We start from the raw sequence: 21,746 nt of genomic DNA, 5'->3' as shown, positions 1-21,746 counted from the left end.
CATCTAACTGTTACCACTTAATTACACTGGATATCCCATTAGCTACCATCTAACTGTTACCACTATAATAACACTGGATATCCCATTAGCTACCATCAGAAACTAGGAACCCATCATTATTTTCAGAGGAGGGTTGGAAGTGGGGCGGGGGGGGGGGGGGGATGTGGATGTCCAGCCTCCCACAAAGCTGTGGACTGACAAACCGGCGTACACAGACACAGACGGACAGGCAGGCAGGGAGGAAGAGGCTCGAAGCAGAGTACCTAACCGTTGAGTGCCACACTCTTTTAAGAGGTTATCACTGAACTACAGCAATATAACTCAATGTTTTGTCCATCTGCTCATCAGCTGATATCGATTTTCCCCATAGCCAAGATGGAGATCAGGCCAGAGTGGTCATTACTTCAAGGCATTATCTGATCTCTCTGAAGAATACAACTTCCCACTTCCCAGCCCAGGCCTTGTTATGAAAGTCACTTTTAGAATCCAGATGCATTATGGAGATGTTCAGAGAATGGGCCTGCTGACTGGCTGGCTGACTGAACAGCTGACTGAACAGCTGACTGGCTGATTGAACAGCTGACTGGCTGACTGGCTGGCTGACTGACTGGCTGACTGAACAACTGACTGGCTTACTGACTGGCTGGTTGACTGTGGCTGACTGAACAGCTGACTGTCTGACTGACTGGCTGGCTGGATGACTGACTGAATGGCTGACTGGCTGACTGACTGGTTGACTGACTGGCTGACTGACTGATTGACTGGCTAATTAGTAGTGCCCTATTCCCTCTCTACTACTAAGTAGTGCCCTACTCCCTCTCTAATACTAAGTAGTGCCCTATTCCCTCTACTACTAAGTAGTGCCCTACTCCCTCTCTACTACTAAGTAGTGCCCTACTCCCTCTCTACTACTAAGTAGTGCCCTACTCCCTCTCTACTACTAAGTAGTGCCCTACTCCCTCTCTACTACTAAGTAGTGCCCTATTCCCTCTACTACTAAGTAGTGCCCTACTCCCTCTCTAATACTAAGTAGTGCCCTACTCCCTCTCTACTACTAAGTAGTGCGCTACTCCCTCTCTACTACTAAGTAGTGCCCTACTCCCTCTCTACTACTAAGTAGTGCCCTATTCCCTCTACTACTAAGTAGTGCCCTATTCCCTCTACTACTAAGTAGTGCCCTACTCCCTCTCTACTACTAAGTAGTGCCCTATTCCTTCTCTACTACTTAGTAGTGCCCTACTCCCTCTCTAATACTAAGTAGTGCCCTACTCCCTCCCAACTACTAAGTAGTGCCCTATTCCCTCTACTACTAAGTAGTGCCCTACTCCCTCTCTACTACTAAGTAGTGCCCTACTCCCTCTCTACTACTAAGTAGTGCCCTATTCCCTCTCTACTACTAAGTAGTGCCCTACTCCCTCTCTACTACTAAGTAGTGCCCTACTCCCTCTCTAATACTAAGTAGTGCCCTACTCCCTCTCTACTACTAAGTAGTGCCCTACTCCCTCTCTACTACCAAGTAGTGCCCTATTCCCTCTACTACTAAGTAGTGCCCTACTCCCTCTCTACTACTAAGTAGTGCCCTACTCCCTCTACTACTAAGTAGTGCCCTATTCCCTCTACTACTAAGTAGTGCCCTACTCCCTCTCTACTACTAAGTAGTGCCCTACTCCCTCTAATACTAAGTAGTGCCCTATTCCCTCTACTACTAAGTAGTGCCCTACTCCCTCTCTAATACTAAGTAGTGCCCTACTCCCTCTCTACTACTAAGTAGTGTCCTATTCCCTCTCTACTACTAAGTAGTGCCCTACTCCCTCTAATACTAAGTAGTGTCCTATTACCTCTAATACTAAGTAGTGCCCTACTCCCTCTCTACTACTAAGTAGTGCCCTACTCCCTCTCTAATACTAAGTAGTGCCCTACTCCCTCTCTACTACTAAGTAGTGCCCTACTCCCTCTCTACTACTAAGTAGTGCCCTACTCCCTCTCTACTACTAAGTACTGCCCTACTCCCTCTCTACTACTAAGTAGTGCCCTACTCCCTCTCTAATACTAAGTAGTGCCCTACTCCCTCTCTACTACTAAGTAGTGCCCAACTCCCTCTCTACTACTAAGTAGTGCCCTACTCCCTCCCTACTACTAAGTAGTGCCCTATTCCCTCTCTACTACTAAGTAGTGCCCTATTCCCTCTACTACTAAGTAGTGCCCTATTCCCTCTCTACTACTAAGTAGTGCCCTACTCCCTCTCTACTACTAAGTAGTGCCCTACTCCCTCTCTACTACTAAGTAGTGCCCTATTCCCTCTACTACTAAGTAGTGCCCTATTCCCTCTCTACTACTAAGTAGTGCCCTACTCCCTCTCTACTACTAAGTAGTGCCCTATTCCCTCTAATACTAAGTAGTGCCCTATTCCCTCTACTACTAAGTAGTGCCCTACTCCCTCTCTACTACTAAGTAGTGCCCTACTCCCTCTACTACTAAGTAGTGCCCTACTCCCTCTCTACTACTAAGTAGTGCCCTACTCCCTCTCTACTACTAAGTAGTGCCCTATTCCCTCTCTACTACTAAGTAGTGCCCTATTCCCTCTACTACTAAGTAGTGCCCTACTCCCTCTCTACTACTAAGTAGTGCCCTATTCCCTCTCTACTACTAAGTAGTGCCCTATTCCCTCTACTACTAAGTAGTGCCCTACTCCCTCTCTACTACTAAGTAGTGCCCTATTCACTCTCTACTACTAAGTAGTGCCCTACTCCCTCTCTACTACTAAGTAGTGCCCTATTCCCTCTAATACTAAGTAGTGCCCTACTCCCTCTCTACTACTAAGTAGTGCCCTATGTAGGAATAGGGTGCCATTTGGGATGCAGTCCAGGACGCGGGAGGTGACGATAAAGGCGGTGCCAAGAGATCGATGGGAATGTAATTCTGATTGGAGAACTGCAGTCAGATCATTGTAGACGAAGCCATCACGACTGGCCGGTGGTGATCCATCCAATAGTGATGTGATTACGGCTGAGGAAGAGCTAGAGGCTGCCATCCGGCCAACCGTTCACAGAACCACACATTACTCCCTTAGTGTTGCATCTCACCAAACTCTGACTAAGAGTCTGGGCCACATGTATCAAGTGATCACAGAGGAGGAGTGCTAATTTGGGATCAGGTTTGGGTTTTAGATCACAGTGAATAAGATGACATGGACAATAATAATAAAACATAGAAAAACCTAATATGTCCCCAGATCAGAGAGTGTAAAGTCTGAGCTCTCAGTAAGTTACTGTATGTATCCCTGCAGCTACCTGGCTCTCTAACCAAGGTGCATGAACTGAGGAGCAGTCTGAAGTGAACAGGAAATTCCTCTTGGAGGACAGTGGAATTTAATAAAAATACATATTTCTACGCGTTCCATTGTCCTCCAAGAGTTGCACTATGAAGTACTGTATCAATCTGTACAGAAGCATAGCTAGAGAAGTTCTGTCTTCTCCCCGTTCTTTCCCTTGTAGGTGGAGCCTGGCAGCTATGCCTGGCACACTCGTTAATCACACCTGTTTCCCTCTCTCTGTTCCACTCTCTATCCTCCTCTGTCCCCATCTGTCCACCTTTCTGTCCTCAACACAGCCAATCCAGTCCACCTGAAGCAGGAAGAAGGAAGTAGAGCAAATAAATGTATTCACAGAACCCACCTGGCTGGTGAAGGCACAACATTCCAGTGAGGGCACAACAAACTCTGTGTCCCGGAACCGCATGAGTAGGATTACACGTCCTCTGTTATCTTGTTATCACTGTGCAGGCAATATCACAGAACACACACACACACACACCACACAGAACACACACACACACACACACACACACACACACACACACACACACACACACACACACACACACACACACACACACACACACACACACACACACACACACACACACACACACACACAATGACAAACAGAACAGGTCCCACCATGATACGCTGTATATTTTCTTCAAGACATATCTCTTGACCAAGGGGAAATATCTCTTGGTGTGTGTGTGTGTGTGTGTGTGTGTGTGTGTGGTGTGTGTGTGTGTGTGTGTGTGTGTGTGTGTGAGTGTGTGTGTGTGTGTGTGTGTGTGTGTGTGTGTGTGTGTGTGATGACGGATGACGTCTCCAGGGTGAGTGTGGTCATGTTTCAGCTATTGCAGGTTTCTCAGTCTCACGTGGATAAGGGGGTGAGTGTGGTCATGTTTCAGCTACTGCAGGTTTCTCAGTCTCACGTGGATAAGGGGGTGAGTTTGGTCATGTTTCAGCTACTGCAGGTTTCTCAGTCTCACGTGGATAAGGGGGTGAGTGTGGTCATGTTTCAGCTACTGCAGGTTTCTCAGTCTCATGTGGATAAGGGGGTGAGTGTGGTCATGTTTCAGCTACTGCAGGTTTCTCAGTCTCATGTGGATAAGGGGGTGAGTGTGGTCATGTTTCAGCTACTGCAGGTTTCTCAGTCTCACGTGGATAAGGGGATGAGTGTGGTCATGTTTCAGCTACTGCAGGTTTCTCAGTCTCACGTGGAAAAGGGGGTGAGTGTGGTCATGTTTCAGCTACTGCAGGTTTCTCAGTCTCATGTGGATAAGGGGGTGAGTGTGGTCATGTTTCAGCTACTGCAGGTTTCTCAGTCTCATGTGGATAAGGGGGTGAGTGTGGTCATGTTTCAGCTACTGCAGGTTTCTCAGTCTCACGTGGAAAAGGGGGTGAGTGTGGTCATGTTTCAGCTACTGCAGGTTTCTCAGTCTCACGTGGAAAAGGGGGTGAGTGTGGTCATGTTTCAGCTACTGCAGGTTTCTCAGTCTCACGTGGATAAGGGGGTGAGTGTTGTCATGTTTCAGCTACTGCAGGTTTCTCAGTCTCACGTGGAAAACGGGGTGAGTTTGGTCATGTTTCAGCTACTGCAGGTTTCTCAGTCTCACGTGGAAAACGGGGTGAGTGGGGGCGTCTTAGTGATGTCTGGGATGATGATGCATAATGGTTGGGCTGGGAGTCACGACGCTGCACGACGCTGCATCACATCCTGTCAATGAACCACATCCTTCTCCAGCCCTCGTCTCTCTCTCTCTCTGGGAAAACACGTTTACGTTGCCAAAGCCAATGAAATGGATCAGAAACAAACGTAAATATTACACTGACAACTTTCTAAGAAATAGAGACATTTCAAATGTCATATTATGGCTGTATACAGTGTTGTAATGATGTGCAAATAATGAAAGTACAAAAGGGATTTGTCTGGGTCTAATGTGTTGCTGTCCTGGGGCTCTGTGGACCAGCTTGCTTAGAGGACTCTTCTCCAGGTTCATCTCTCTGTAGGTGATGGCTTTGTTATGGAACGTTTGGGAATCGCTTCCTTTTAGGTATTTGTGGAATTTAAATTGTAGGATTTTCTGGATGTTGATAACTAGCGTGTATCGGTCTAATTCTGCTCTGCATTATTTGGTGTTCGAAGTTGTACACGGGGGATATTTAAGCATAATTCTGCATGCAGAGTCTCAATTTGGTGTTTGACCCATTTTGTGAATGACTTGGTGGTGAGCAGACCCCAGACCTCACAACCACAAAGGGCAATGGGTTATATAACTGATTTAAGTAGTTTTAGCCAGATCCTAGCTGGTATGTTGAATTTTATTTCCTTTTGATGGCCTAGAAGGCCCTTCTTGCCTTGTCGTTCACAGGTTCTCTCCCTCCCTCTCTCCTCTCCCTCACTCTACCCACACGATGCTCGCTGAGAGTCGGGAAGCAAGTTCAGGGAGTGTTTTAATAAATAAACACAACATAAAAGCAGAAACAGGAACAACACACAGACTAGACCATGGAACAGAAACAATAACGTCTGGGGAAGGAACCAAGGGGAGGGACATATATATATCTCTCTCTCTCTCTGAGTTTGACTGGTCCTCCTCTCCTCTGTTAGACTCAGGGCTCATTACAGACTCACACAGTTTAACTTTCTAATAGACGATGAGAACAGAACCGGTCTATTTCAACGGACAATAATGTCCAGATTTCTCTACTGAGGCTTATGTCAAATGTAAGTGAGAGCTGGTCTATATGGTACACTGTAGTTGGAGAAAATGTGGGAAAGTTATGCTCCAAACCCCAAAATGACGTAACCTACTGTTAAGGCTGTATCACAACCGGTCTTAATTGGGAGTCCCATAGGGCGGCGCACAATTGGCCCAGCATCGTCCGGGTTAGGGTTTGGCCGGGGTAGGCCGTCATTGTAAATAAGATTTTGTTCTTACCTGACTTGCCTAATTAAATAAAGGTTAAATAAATAAAAGTAGGAAGCATCATGGAACGCCTCAGATCCTGTAACCCGTCACAATGTGCTGTGTTGTACTTATTACTAAGCAGGTGCTCTCAGAAATGGGCCACAACTCTCATTGAGTTTCACTACAGTCCTTGCGTGTCATTCTGAGTGGTTAATAGCCGAAATAAATAAAAACCTTCCAAAATGTAAGATTAGGACTGAGGGACTCTGCAGCTTCCTGCCTTCCATTTCCACTAAGAAGGTTAAAGGATATTGGTCAATCTGTTGAACCATGACAGGCAGGGGATGGAGACACTGAGGCGTGATAAATGGCCCCCTATTTCCTACATAGTGCCCTACTTTAGACCAGAGCCCAACGGGACCTAGTCAACAGTGGTGCTATATGAACGGAATAGGGGGTCATGTGGGATGCAGATCCTCCAGCAGCGGGATCCTGGCATGAGGAACTGGCATCATCAGGCTGTCAGTCAGTCACTGTCCTGCCTCCAGCAGGGGGATCCTGGCATGAGGAACTGGCATCATCAGGCTGTCAGTCAGTCACTGTCCTGCCTCCAGTAGGGGGATCCTGGCATGAGGAACTGGCATCATCAGGCTGTCAGTCAGTCACTGTCCTGCCTCCAGCAGGGGGATCCTGGCATGAGGAACTGGCATCATCAGGCTGTCAGTCAGTCACTGTCCTGCCTCCAGCAGGGGGATCCTGGCATGAGGAACTGGCATCATCAGGCTGTCAGTCAGTCACTGTCCTGCCTCCAGTAGGGGGATCCTGGCATGAGGACCTGGCATCATCAGGCTGTCAGTCAGTCACTGTCCTGCCTCCAGCAGCGGGATCCTGACATGAGGAACTGGCATCATCAGGCTGTCAGTCAGTCACTGTCCTGCCTCCAGCAGGGGGATCCTGGCATGAGGAACTGGCATCATCAGGCTGTCAGTCAGTCACTGTCCTGCCTCCAGCAGGGGGATCCTGGCATGAGGAACTGGCATCATCAGACTGTCAGTCAGTCACTGTCCTGCCTCCAGCAGGGGGATCCTGGCATGAGGACCTGGCATCATCAGGCTGTCAGTCAGTCACTGTCCTGCCTCCTGCAGCGGGATCCTGGCATGAGGAACTGGCATCATCAGGCTGTCAGTCAGTCACTGTCCTGCCTCCAGCAGCGGGATCCTGGCATGAGGAACTGGCATCATCAGGCTGTCAGTCAGTCACTGTCCTGCCTCCAGCAGCTGGATCCTGGCATGAGGAACTGGCATCATCAGGCTGTCAGTCAGTCACTGTCCTGCCTCCAGCAGCGGGATCCTGGCATGAGGACCTGGCATCATCAGGCTGTCAGTCAGTCACTGTCCTGCCTCCAGCAGGGGGATCCTGGCATGAGGAACTGGCATCATCAGGCTGTCAGTCAGTCACTGTCCTGCCTCCAGCAGGGGGATCCTGGCATGAGGAACTGGCATCATCAGGCTGTCAGTCAGTCACTGTCCTGTCCTGCCTGAGACCCTTCCGTCTGTTAATAGCTCTGTTACTGTCACTCAGTCAGTCACTGTCCTGCCCTGTCTGAGACCCTTCTGTCTGTTACCAGCCCTGTTACTGTCAGTCACTGTCCTGCCCTGCCTGAGGCCCTTCTGTCTGTTACCAGCCCTGTTACTGTCACTCAGTCAGTCACTGTCCTGCCCTGTCTGAGACCCTTCTGTCTGTTACCAGCCCTGTTACTGTCACTCAGTCAGTCACTGTCCTGTCCTGTCCTGTCTGAGGCCCTTCTGTCTGTTACCAGCCCTGTTACTGTCACTCAGTCAGTCACTGTCCTGCCCTGTCTGAGACCCTTCTGTCTGTTACCAGCCCTGTTACTGTCACTCAGTCAGTCACTGTCCTGTCCTGTCTGAGGCCCTTCTGTCTGTTACCAGCCCTGTTACTGTCACTCAGTCAGTCACTGGCCTGCCCTGCCCTGTCTGAGGCCCTTCTGTCTGTTACCAGCCCTGTTACTGTCACTCAGTCAGTCACTGTCCTGCCCTGTCTGAGACCCTTCTGTCTGTTACCAGCCCTGTTACTGTCACTCAGTCAGTCACTGTCCTGTCCTGTCTGAGACCCTTCTGTCTGTTACCAGCCCTGTTACTGTCACTCAGTCAGTCACTGTCCTGTCCTGTCTGAGACCCTTCTGTCTGTTACCAGCCCTGTTACTGCTGCTGCTCAGTGCTCAGTCACACAGAGGGAAATGAACGGTGGATAGTTGGCTCAGACATCAACACAAATCCCCAGAGACACTCACAGCATAGACTCCATCCATCCTCACCCTGAACCACCCTTCAAGATAACATGCTGGATGGATTGGCACAGCGGCAGTTCCTCCTCTGGATGGATTGGCACAGCGGCAGTTCCTCCTCAGAACCTAATACCCTACTACTGTTTGACCGGGGGGGGGGGGGGGGCTTTTGTCCTCTTGAAATCCCTTTAAGAGTACAATAGTAACTACAAATGCACACTTCCACTTAGTTTCAAGTATTCCTTTTCAAGTGTAAACGTGTTCTATCTCAGAACTAGGACGGAAGAGCAGTGGATTGAAGTAAAGTGGAGCAGTGGAAAGCATCTGTAATGCTACCAAATCCCCCTAAGTACTGTAAGTAAGTAATGATAAATGTAGTATAAATAGAATCCATTTCCTTTTCCAGTTCCGTTTATGAACAGTTAGGGATTTACACAGCCTGACTGACTCAGTATAGTATTTCCCACATCTTAAAGCTGCAATATGTAACCTATTGGGCGACCTGACCAAATTCACATAGAAATGTGTGTTATAGATCTGTCATTCTTATTGAAAGCAAGTCTAAAAAGCGGTAGATCTGATCTACATGAGCTATTTCTATGCTTCCCGTTCTTAACTTTTAGTTTTTGCATCTTTTACTTTCGGTTTTGTACAACAGTTTCAAACAGCTGAAAATACAATATTTTGGGTTATTGAAAATATATTTCACAGTGGTTTAGATGGTACAATGATTTTAGACGCCATGCTTGTTTTATCACATAAACTGAAATTAGGTGAACTAATAGAATTTTAGCAACCAGGAAATGGCGTTGTGATTTCTGCATATTGCACCTCAGTCAAGCCCTCGGCTAACAGAAACAAACTGCCACTTTTCTACAGTAGAATATTCTCATTTTGTGGCAACGCGAACTCTGTGAACCCGAAAGTCGGTGCTAAGCCTACTCTGGAGCAGTCCCTCGGCTAAGGGTGATGTTAACTCACATTAGCATGTGCAAGGTGAACAGTCGCTTAGCTCTGGGCTAAGATCTCTTATTAGCTCTGGGCTAAGTGCAGTATGAACGCAGCTTGAAACACAAGCAGAAAGTAGGCGTAAATACATGTCATTGGGATGCAGATGTTCATGGAAGGCAGTGTTCTATTTGCAGCGGTTGTATTGCTGTTTCAGATAGCGATCAGATCTCTCACCCTCAGCCCTATGAAGCAGCCTGCTGTGATGTTTCTCTTTGTAGAATTACAGGCATTATTTTCTCTCCATTTCCACCACTTTACAATCCACTCCTAAAGCCCAGGGGCTGCGTATCAAACGGCTCCCTTCTACCTGGTCAAAAGTAGTGCACTATATAGGAGATAGGGTGTCCAAGACCTCCCTGTGATGCAGATAACAAGAGGCAGAACTGAAGGAGCTTCCTCACAGCAGCGTTCTGAGTGACAACACTCAACCAGTAACATATCAAATCTAATGATACTTCACACACGCGCCCAATACAACCGGTGTAGACCTTTTACACTAGACCTTTTAAATGCTTACTTACAAGCCTTTAACCAACAATGCAGTTTTAAGAAAATACCCCCAAAAAGTAAGATATAAGAATAACAAATAATGAAAGAGCAGCAGTAAATAACAATAGCGGGGTTATATACAGAGGGTACAGAGTCATTGTGCGGGGGCAACAGTGTCGAGGTAATTGCGGTAATTATGTACATGTAGTTAGAGTTATTAAAGTGACTATGCATAGATAATAACAGAGAGTAGCAGCAGCGTAGGGGGGGGGGGGGGGGGGGGGGGCAATGCAAATAGTCTGGGAAGCCATTTGATTAGCTGTTCAGGAGTCGTATGGCTTGGGGGGGAGAAGCTGTTTAGAAGCCTCTTGGACCTAGACTTGGTGCTCCGGTACAGAGAGAACAGTCTACGACTAGGGCGGCTGGTGTCTTTGACAAGTTTTAGGGACTTCCTCTAACACATCTACTGCGCTGGCTGGAGACACTGGGAGAGAGTGGTCTACAGCTTAGTAACAATCCTACCGTCTGAGGGATCACTCAGGTCAAATATAGGAGAATCTGAGGGAACACACTGATATTTTCACAGAGCTAGAAGAAGTAAATGTGAAAATCGCCCGTTCTGTAATTCCAACTCTGCTGAATACAAAATAGTGTGGAGCTGATTCAGTTCCAGGTGGCCATGCAGGGTCGGCTCCCTGCAAAGGCTTTCAGACAACCATCCTCAATACAACAGAGGTTGTGAGACAGACTTTTCATTAAAGATTCAATATGGTTTTATAATGGTAAAGTCCTAGAGGTGGACTTACAGTATATATAGCCTTTTAAAGTAGCAACAACTCTACATTATTGAACAAGTTGAGAGCTGGAATCTTTGAAGGTGTTTTAATAATTCAGAAGATGGTAGTTGTTGAAAACAGGAAGTGACTATGGGGAGGGTGGAGGGGGTTCTGTAGAAGACAGTTGGGTTCCTCGTGGAGAAGTCGACTGTTGAGTTGAAACGTTTTCTGGAGGTGGAAGTAGTGGACCACGTTGTTGAACATGTTATAAAACAAACATTTTGTAAATGCTGGAGGTCGATGCACAGTGGCCTGTGGGGGAGCAACCTTTTACTCCACAGAGTAGAGGAGAGTAACCTTTCACTCCACAGAGTAGAGGAGAGCAACCTGTCACTCCACAGAGTAGAGGAGAGCAACCTTTCACTCCACAGAGTAGAGAGCAACCTTTCACTCCACAGAGTAGAGGAGAGCAACCTTTCACTCCACAGAGTAGAGGAGAGCAACCTTTCACTCCACAGAGTAGAGGAGAGCAACCTTTCACTCCACAGAGTAGAGGAGAGCAACCTGTCACTCCACAGAGTAGAGTAGAGTAGAGGAGAGCAGCCTGTCACTCCACAGAGTAGAGGAGAGTAGAGGACAGCAGCCTGTCACTCCACAGAGTAGAGGAGAGTAGAGGACAGCAGCCTGTCACTCCACAGAGTAGAGGAGAGTAAGTGACACCACCACCACAATGTGACGGATAAGATTGGACTGAGTCGTGAGGCAAGAGGAAGAATTACTGTGTGTTTATGTGATCGCTCATATGAATCCTAATGAGTAGAAATCTGATTATGACTCCCCCACTAACAGTGGAGGCTGCAGAGGGGAGGACGGCTCATAATAAAGGCTGGAATGGAGTGAATGGAATGGCATCAAACACATGTAAACCATATAAACCATGTAAACCATATAAACCATATAAACCATGTAAACCATGTAAACCATGTAAACCATGTAAACCATATAAACCATGTAAACCATGTAAACCATGTAAACCATATAAACCATGTAAACCATGTAAACCATGTAAACCATGTAAACCATGTAAACCATGTAAACCATATAAACCATATAAACCATGTAAACCATATAAACCATGTAAACCATGTAAACCATGTAAACCATGTAAACCATGTACACCATGTAAACCATGTAAACCATGTAAACCATGTACACCATATAAACCATGTAAACCATGTAAACCATGTAAACCATATAAACCATGTGTTTAGTGTATTTGATACCATTCCACCCATTCCTGCTCCAGCCATTCCTACGAGCCTGTCCTCCCCAATTAAACCAACCTCATGTGCTCATTAATCACATTGCTGTAGACCTAAATCTACACTCATTAATCACATTGGTGTAGACCTAAATCTACACTCATTAATCACATTGGTGTAGACCTAAATCTACACTCATTAATCACATTGGTGTAGACCTAAATCTCCACTCATTAATCACATTGGTGTAGACCTAAATCTCCACTCATTAATCACATTGGTGTAGACCTAAATCTCCACTCATTAATCACATTGGTGTAGACCTAAATCTCCACTCATTAATCACATTGGTGTAGACCTAAATCTCCACTCATTAATCACATTGGTGTAGACCTAAATCTCCACTCATTAATTACATTGCTGTAGACCTAAACCTCCACTCATTAATCACATTGGTGTAGACCTAAATCTCCACTCATTAAACACATTGGTGTAGACCTAAATCTACACTCATTAATCACATTGGTGTAGACCTAAATCTACACTCATTAATCACATTGGTGTAGACCTAAATCTACACTCATTAAACACATTGGTGTAGACCTAAATCTCCACTCATTAATCACATTGGTGTAGACCTAAATCTCCACTCATTAATCACATTGGTGTAGACCTAAATCTCCACTCATTAATCACATTGGTGTAGACCTAAATCTCCACTCATTAATTACATTGCTGTAGACCTAAACCTCCACTCATTAATCACATTGGTGTAGACCTAAATCTCCACTCATTAAACACATTGGTGTAGACCTAAATCTACACTCATTAATCACATTGGTGTAGACCTAAATCTACACTCATTAATCACATTGGTGTAGACCTAAATCTCCACTCATTAATTACATTGCTGTAGACCTAAACCTCCACTCATTAATCACATTGGTGTAGACCTAAATCTCCACTCATTAAACACATTGGTGTAGACCTAAATCTACACTCATTAATCACATTGGTGTAGACCTAAATCTACACTCATTAATCACATTGGTGTAGACCTAAATCTACACTCATTAAACACATTGGTGTAGACCTAAATCTACACTCATTAATCACATTGGTGTAGACCTAAATCTACACTCATTAAACACATTGGTGTAGACCTAAATCTCCACTCATTAATCACATTGGTGTAGACCTAAATCTCCACTCATTAATCACATTGGTGTAGACCTAAATCTCCACTCATTAATCACATTGGTGTAGACCTAAATCTCCACTCATTAATTACATTGCTGTAGACCTAAACCTCCACTCATTAATCACATTGGTGTAGACCTAAATCTCCACTCATTAAACACATTGGTGTAGACCTAAATCTACACTCATTAATCACATTGGTGTAGACCTAAATCTACACTCATTAATCACATTGGTGTAGACCTAAATCTACACTCATTAAACGCATTGGTGTAGACCTAAATCTACACTCATTAATCACATTGGTGTAGACCTAAATCTACACTCATTAAACACATTGGTGTAGACCTAAATCTACACTCATTAATCACATTGGTGTAGACCTAAATCTACACTCATTAATCACATTGGTGTAGACCTAAATCTACACTCATTAATCACATTGGTGTAGACCTAAATCTACACTCATTAATCACATTGGTGTAGACCTAAAACTCAACTAATCAATCACAAAATGTATTTAGTCAGATAACATCTGTGAAATCAGAACTTGAACAGATCAGAGTAGCAGTGGTAAGTTACACCCACACATGCCTCCCTAGTGAGACTGCTATCCACCACCTGAAACCCCACTCACCTGTACCCAAACGCCACCCTGTTCCTTATATAGGGGACTACTTATGACGAAGGCCCATAGGGCTCTGGTCAATAGGAGTGCACTATGTAGGGAATAGGGTGCTATTTGGGACGTAATCTACATTTCCGACCGCCATGTATTATGCATGTTCCCGCCCTCGCAGGAGGCAACACCTGCCACTGTGCATTATGGGTATTATTGTCAACAGCTGCTCTGCTCGTCCACCTGCCTGCGCATCGTCCACCTGCATTCACAAATATCCTTTCTGTCTCTTCAGATACGCAGCACGGACCCCCGAGTCCTGCAAAGCTTGTCACAAACAGCTGTTTTATTGACCCATGTTTAAACCAGGAATAGACCCTTGATGCTACGAAGCTCTTTTGCGAGGGGGAACTGGAGTTAACCCGGGGTTATGGCTCTAATAGTCATTGGTTATAGCTACTAAATATAGGTCTGAAGAGACTCGTATATTACACATATTACCCACACGGCCACATTGCCATGGCTGACACCTCATTCACACATCAGTGTCCATGGTAACTAGGCTAACTATGACTGTACCATTGTCTGATTCATCTCTGTGGCTGATATCCTGAGGTATGGCAGAGGTCACCTCCTAAATGGCATCCTATTTCCTACATAGTGCACTACATTCAGTCAGGGCCTATGATCAAAAGTAGTGCACTATGTAGGGATAGTGTGCCATTTGAGCCTCAGGCTGGGTTGCAGGAAACGTCTGTTGAACAGAGGGCAATGCAGCACGATGCAGACCTACAGTACAGAGAGTAGGTGACCTGGAAAACTGCAGTAGTTATTCAGCATCCAGTGGTTAATGCTGCTGCGAGGCTGCTGCTGCAGGCAGGGAACGGAACTGAGGGGTTGAGACAGAGCTGGTGTCTCAAATGCACCCTATTCCCTATACAGTTTTTAAAATGTATTTTTTAACGTTTATTTAGCTAGGCAAGTCAGTTAAGAACAAATTCCTATTTACAATGACGGCCTACCAGGAAACAGTGGGTTAACTGTCTTGTTCACACATCACGTCCATATAATATGGAATTATGCTGAGATTATTATATATTATACACTACATGGCCAAAAGTATGTGGACACTTGCTCGTCGAACATCTCATTCCAAAATCATGGGCATTAATATGGAGTTTGTCCCCCCCTTTGCTGCTATAACCTCCAGCCAAATCCACTAATTAGAAGGGGTGTCCACATACTTTTGTATATATATAGTGTATAATAATCACAACCTATGGACTCCATGTCAGCTCAACAGTAATGGAAGATTCTAGCATGTAAAGGACAATGGTGAACTAAAGCTGTTAAAACAGAATAGCACAGTGAATGTGCTAGGCAGTGAATGGACTGAGCTACGTTCTCCAATCCCCACTTTTTTATATCCAGGATATTGTTCACATCCTGTTAAATCTAGAGCTGCATCTCAAATGGCACCCTATATAGTGTGGGCCCTGGTCAAAGATAATCCACTACATAGAGTGGGCCCTGGTCAAAGATAATCCACTATATAGAGTTGGCCCTGGTCAAAGATAATCCACTACATAGTGTGGGCCCTGGTCAAAGATAATCCACTACATAGTGTGGGCCCTGGTCAAAGATAATCCACTACATAGTGTGGGCCCTGGTCAAAGATAATCCACTACATAGTGTGGGCCCTGGTCAAAGATAATCCACTACATAGTGTGGGCCCTGGTCAAAGATAATTCACTACATAGTGTGGGCCCTGGTCAAAGATAATCCACTACATAGTGTGGGCCCTGGTCAAAGATAATCCACTACATAGTGTGGGCCCTGGTCAAAGATAATCACCTATATATTTTGGGCCCTGGTCAAAGACAATCCACTACATAGTGTGGACACTGGTTAAAGATAATCAGATATATAGTGTGGGCCCTGGTCAAAGATAATCCACTACATAGTGAATAAGGGGCCATTTTGGATGCACCCTAGGTTTCCTTAGGGTCTTTTTTGGTATTTCGTATTTTATTAGGATCCCCATTAGCTGTTGCAAAAGCAGCAGCTACTCTTCCTGGGGTCCACACAGAACATGAAACATGACATAATACACAACATTAATAGACAAGAACGGCTCAAGGACAGAACTACATACATTAAAACATTATAAAAAGGCACACATAGCTTACATATTAATGCAGTACATATCAATACAGTACATATCAATGCTGTACATATCAATACAGTACATATCAATGCAGTACATATCAATGTAGTACATATCAATACAGTACATATCAATGCAATAAATATCAATGCAGTTTACATATCAATACAGTACATATCAATGCAGTACATAGCAATACAGTACATATCAATACAGTACATATCAATGCAGTACATACCAATGTAGTACATATCAATACAGTACATATCAATGCAATACATATCAATGTAGTTTACATATCAATACAGTACATATCAATGCAGTACATAGCAATACAGTACATATCAATGTAGTACATATCAATACAGTACATATCAATGTAGTACATATCAATACAGTACATATCAATGTAGTACATATCAATACAGTACATATCAATGTAGTACATATCAATACAGTACATATCAATGTAGTACATATCAATGTAGTACATATCAATACAGTACATATCAATGCAATACATATCAATGTAGTTTACATATCAATACAGTACATATCAATGTAGTACATATCAATACAGTACATATCAATGTAGTACATATCAATGTAGTACATATCAATACAGTACATATCAATACAGTACATATCAATGTAGTACATATCAATGCAGTACATATCAATGTAGTGCATATGAATGCAGTACATATCAATGTAATACATATCAATACAGTACATATCAATGTAGTACATATCAATGCAGTACATATCAATGCAGTACATATCAATGTAGTTTACATATCAATGCAGTACATATCAATGCAGTACATAGCAATGCAGTACATATCAATGTAGTACATATCAATACAGTACATATCAATGTAGTACATATCAATACAGTACATATCAATGTAGTACATATCAATGCAGTACATATCAATGTAGTTTACATATCAATGTAGTATATATCAATGTAGTACATATCAATGCAGTACATACCAATGCAGTACATATCAATGTAGTTTACATATCAATGCAGTACATATCAATGTAGTTTACATATCAATGCAGTACATATCAATGTAGTACATATCAATACAGTACATATCAATGCAGTACATATCAATGTAGTACTTATCAATGCAGTACATATCAATGTAGTACATATCAATGCAGTACATATCAATGCAGTACATATCAATGTAGTACATATCAATACAGTACATATCAATGTAGTACTTATCAATGCAGTATATATCAATGCAGTACATATCAATGTAGTACATATCAATACAGTACATATCAATGTAGTACTTATCAATGTAGTACTTATCAATGCAGTACATATCAATGCAGTACATATCAATGTAGTACTTATCAATGCAGTATATATCAATGTAATTTACATATCAATGCAGTACATATCAATGTAGTACATATCAATGCAGTACATATCAACGCAGTACATATCAATGTAGTTTACATATCAATGCAGTACATATCAATGCAGTACATATCAATGTAGTTTACATATCAATGCAGTACATATCAATACAGTACATATCAATGCAGTACATATCAATGCAGTACATATCAATGTAGTACATATCAATACAGTACATATCAATGCAGTACATATCAATGCAGTACATATCAATGCAGTACATATCAATGTAGTTTACATATCAATGCAGTACATATCAATACAGTACATATCAATACAGTACATATCAATGTAGTACTTATCAATGCAGTACATATCAATGCAGTACATATCAATGTAGTACATATCAATACAGTACATATCAATGTAGTACTTATCAATGTAGTACTTATCAATGCAGTACATATCAATGCAGTACATATCAATGTAGTACTTATCAATGCAGTATATATCAATGTAATTTACATATCAATGCAGTACATATCAATGTAGTACATATCGATGCAGTACATATCAACGCAGTACATATCAATGTAGTTTACATATCAATGCAGTACATATCAATGCAGTACATATCAATGTAGTTTACATATCAATGCAGTACATATCAATACAGTACATATCAATGCAGTACATATCAATGCAGTACATATCAATGCAGTACATATCAATGTAGTACATATCAATGCAGTACATATCAATGCAGTACATATCAATGTAGTTTACATATCAATGCAGTACATATCAATGTAGTTTACATATCAATGCAGTACATATCAATGCAGTACATATCAATGTAGTTTACATATCAATGCAGTACATATCAATGCAGTACATATCAATGCAGTACATATCAATGTAGTTTACATATCAATGCAGTACATATCAATGCAGTACATAACAATGCAGTACATATCAACGCAGTACATATCAATGCAGTACATATCAATGCAGTACATATCAATGTAGTTTACATATCAATGCAGTACATATCAATGCAGTACATAACAATGCAGTACATAACAATGCAGTACATATCAATGCAGTACATAACAATGCAGTACATATCAACGCAGTACATGTCAATGTAGTACATATCAATGCAGTACATATAAATGCAGTACATATCAATGCAGTACATATCAATGCAGTACATATCAATGCAGTACATATCAATACAGTACATATAAATGCAGTACATATCAATACAGTACATATCAATGCAGTACATATAAATGCAGTGCATATCAATGCAGTACATATCAATGCAGTACATATCAATGCAGTACATATCAATGCAGTACATATCAATACAGTACATATCAATGCAGTACATATCAATGTAGTTTACATATCAATACAGTACATATCAATGCAGTACATATCAATGTAGTACATATCAATGTAGTTTACATATCAATGTAGTACATATCAATGCAGTACATATCAATACAGTACATATCAATGCAGTACATATCAATGCAGTACATATCAATGCAGTACATATCAATACAGTACATATCAATGCAGTATATATCAATGTAGTTTACATATCAATAGAGTACATATCAATACAGTACATATCAATACAGTACATATCAATGCAGTACATATCAATACATACACACAAACTATCTGGGTCAAATAGGGGAGAGGCGTTGTGCCGTGAGGTGTTGCTTTATCTGTTTTTTTAAACCAGATTTGCTGTTTATTTGAGAAATATGAGACGGAACAGAGTTAGAGTGCACACTACACAGAAATGCAGTCAAAATGCCTCTGGGCTAAAGGCTGAGGGAATGTAAAGAGCATGGACGTCAGGTCAGGAGCAAAGCAGGCACTGAAAGCACACCTACCTCACAGGTCAGGCAAACCCTGGGCTAAACTCAATGAAAGACATTCTTACCAAACATACTGAATGTAGAGCCCCATATATTCAACCAGTAACCCTTCTTTCCACAATAAACAACTACCAACACACAGCACCTGAGAAAGGCTACCCTGTTGATGAGACTGAGGAGAACAGTGTTGGAGACACATGAGAAAGACTACCCTGTTTATGAGACTGAAGAGAACAGTGTTGGAGACACATGAGAAAGGCTACCCTGTTTATGAGACTGATGAGAACAGTGTTGGAGACAAATGAGAAAGGCTACCCTGTTGATGAGACTGAAGAGAACAGTGTTGGAGACACATGAGAAAGGCTACCCTGTTGATGAGACTGAAGAGAACAGTGTTGGAGACACATGAGAAAGGCTACCCTGTTTATGAGACTGAAGAGAACAGTGTTGGAGACACATGAGAAAGGCTACCCTGTTTATGAGACAGACGAGAACAGTGTTGGAGACACATGAGAAAGGCTACCCTGTTTATGAGACTGAAGAGAACAGTGCTGGAGAAACATGAGAAAGGCTACCCTGTTTATGAGACAGACGAGAACAGTGTTGGAGACACATGAGAAAGGCTACCCTGTTTATGAGACTGAAGAGAACAGTGCTGGAGAAACATGAGAAAAGCTACCCTGTTTATGATACTGAAGAGAACAGTGTTGGAGAGGCATGAGAAAGGCTACCCTGTTTATGATACTGAAGAGAACAGTGTTGGAGAGGCATGAGAAAGGCTACCCTGTTTATGAGACTGAAGAGAACAGTGCTGGAGAGGCATGAGAAAGGCTACCCTGTTTATGAGACTGAAGAGAACAGTGTTGGAGAGGCATGAGAAAGGCTACCCTGTTTATGAGACTGAAGAGAACAGTGTTGGAGACACATGAGAAAGGCTACCCTGTTTATGAGACTGAAGAGAACAGTGTTGGAGAGGCATGAGAAAGGCTACCCTGTTGATGAGACTAAAGAGAACAGTGTTGGAGAGGCTTGCTGGTTAGAATACCTGACAGAGCAGATATTATTATGTGTTGTGTAAATAACTTGAATGTAAATGGTGCAGTGGTCTCTGTGAGGAAAAGACATCATTTACAAGTGCAGAGTCTGACAGTGATACGCCATTGATTTATACTCATGTGTTGTTCTTACAACCACAAGGTCAAGGTCAATAAGTATAATTTAATTCAACAACACTATTGTCTGAAGTGCTTATGGACTGGGCTGGGCACACAGCCAGAGAATCTGAAAATGGTTCATTCACACAACACCACCCTGTAATATCAAATCAAATGTCATTGGTCGCATACACATATTTAGCTGATGTTATTGCAGGTGTAGTGAAATGCTTGTAGCATATTATACACACACACACACACACACACTAATAAAATATTCACACTATTAATCTTTTGCTGCTTAGATTCTGTGATGACTGTAATAATGAAGTACACATGTAATGAAGCTCGCATGGAAGATACGGATAATCCACTACATGATAAAGGAACGTTCCAAAGGAGAGGAGTTTCCATGGAAACAGTAAAGGATCCATGGATATCTTGTTTCCTGATAAAAAATCTGAAAGTATTAAAAGAGCAACTAGTTGAACAGAGAGTTTGATGAGTTTTTTTTAGTTTTAGTATCATCTTTGAGAGAAGTCTGTCCAATCACTGTTTCATACATGATCTGAAATGATCATGAAGGCCTAAAGTTCTATTCTATTCCATTCTATTATATTCCCTTGAGCAATAACAGTCTGGTGGTAGTTATAGAGTAGTCTTATAACAGCATAAGGTCAATTGACTAATGGATGTGCTGCACTTAGCTGGAACAGGAGCATAGCTAACTGTACCACGCAGCTCAGTAGACTATTCACCGAAAGAAAGGTTGGCTGCTGCAAGTGAAAGTGTGAAGCAGTGTGCACTGCTGGAGCATGGGAGTAGCACTTCAGTCGGAAGGATAATGCGCAGGTAAAACGAATAGGCTTACTATAAAGTTGTAACAAATCAGTTAAAATACTGTCATATGCCTAAATAGTGAATATCGATCAGGCTACATCAGACTAATTAGCATAAAGTATTTAGGCCTAATGACAACACAATAAAACAACATGGGACTCACCTTTGCAAAGTTTCTACTGAGGTTTAGATCCCGAGAGACGATAAACGAGAGTCAAATATTTGCGCTGAACTAACGTGTTATTAGGTGGCGAATAATATAAGACTATAATTTATATTTTGCGGTATAAATAAATTAAAAACAAAGTTTTAAAATGACAACATGAACCTACAGTACTAGCAAGCTTTCCTCCAGTCTCTAGACTGACACCATCGTGAATTGAATGTTTCCGAAGTGCGTGCAGCCGCAGCCA

The 21,746-nt window shown here is 42.7% G+C and overlaps 1 protein-coding gene across 2 annotated transcripts in view; it reads right to left on the bottom strand.

Annotated features, from left to right (window-relative positions):
* The window catches only part of LOC129837540 (oxysterol-binding protein-related protein 3-like), a 99,782-nt gene extending 78,036 nt beyond the window's left edge, over nt 1-21,746 (bottom strand). For both annotated transcript variants that reach the window (XM_055903809.1, XM_055903810.1), the window contains exon 1: nt 21,497-21,746. The gene's annotated coding sequence lies outside the window, so the exon portion shown is untranslated. The remainder of the gene's footprint in view (nt 1-21,496) is intronic.

The sequence above is a fragment of the Salvelinus fontinalis genome, chromosome 38 (assembly GCF_029448725.1).
Source record: "Salvelinus fontinalis isolate EN_2023a chromosome 38, ASM2944872v1, whole genome shotgun sequence".
NCBI lineage: Eukaryota > Metazoa > Chordata > Actinopteri > Salmoniformes > Salmonidae > Salvelinus > Salvelinus fontinalis.
This window is presented reverse-complemented; position numbering and strand designations above follow the sequence as displayed.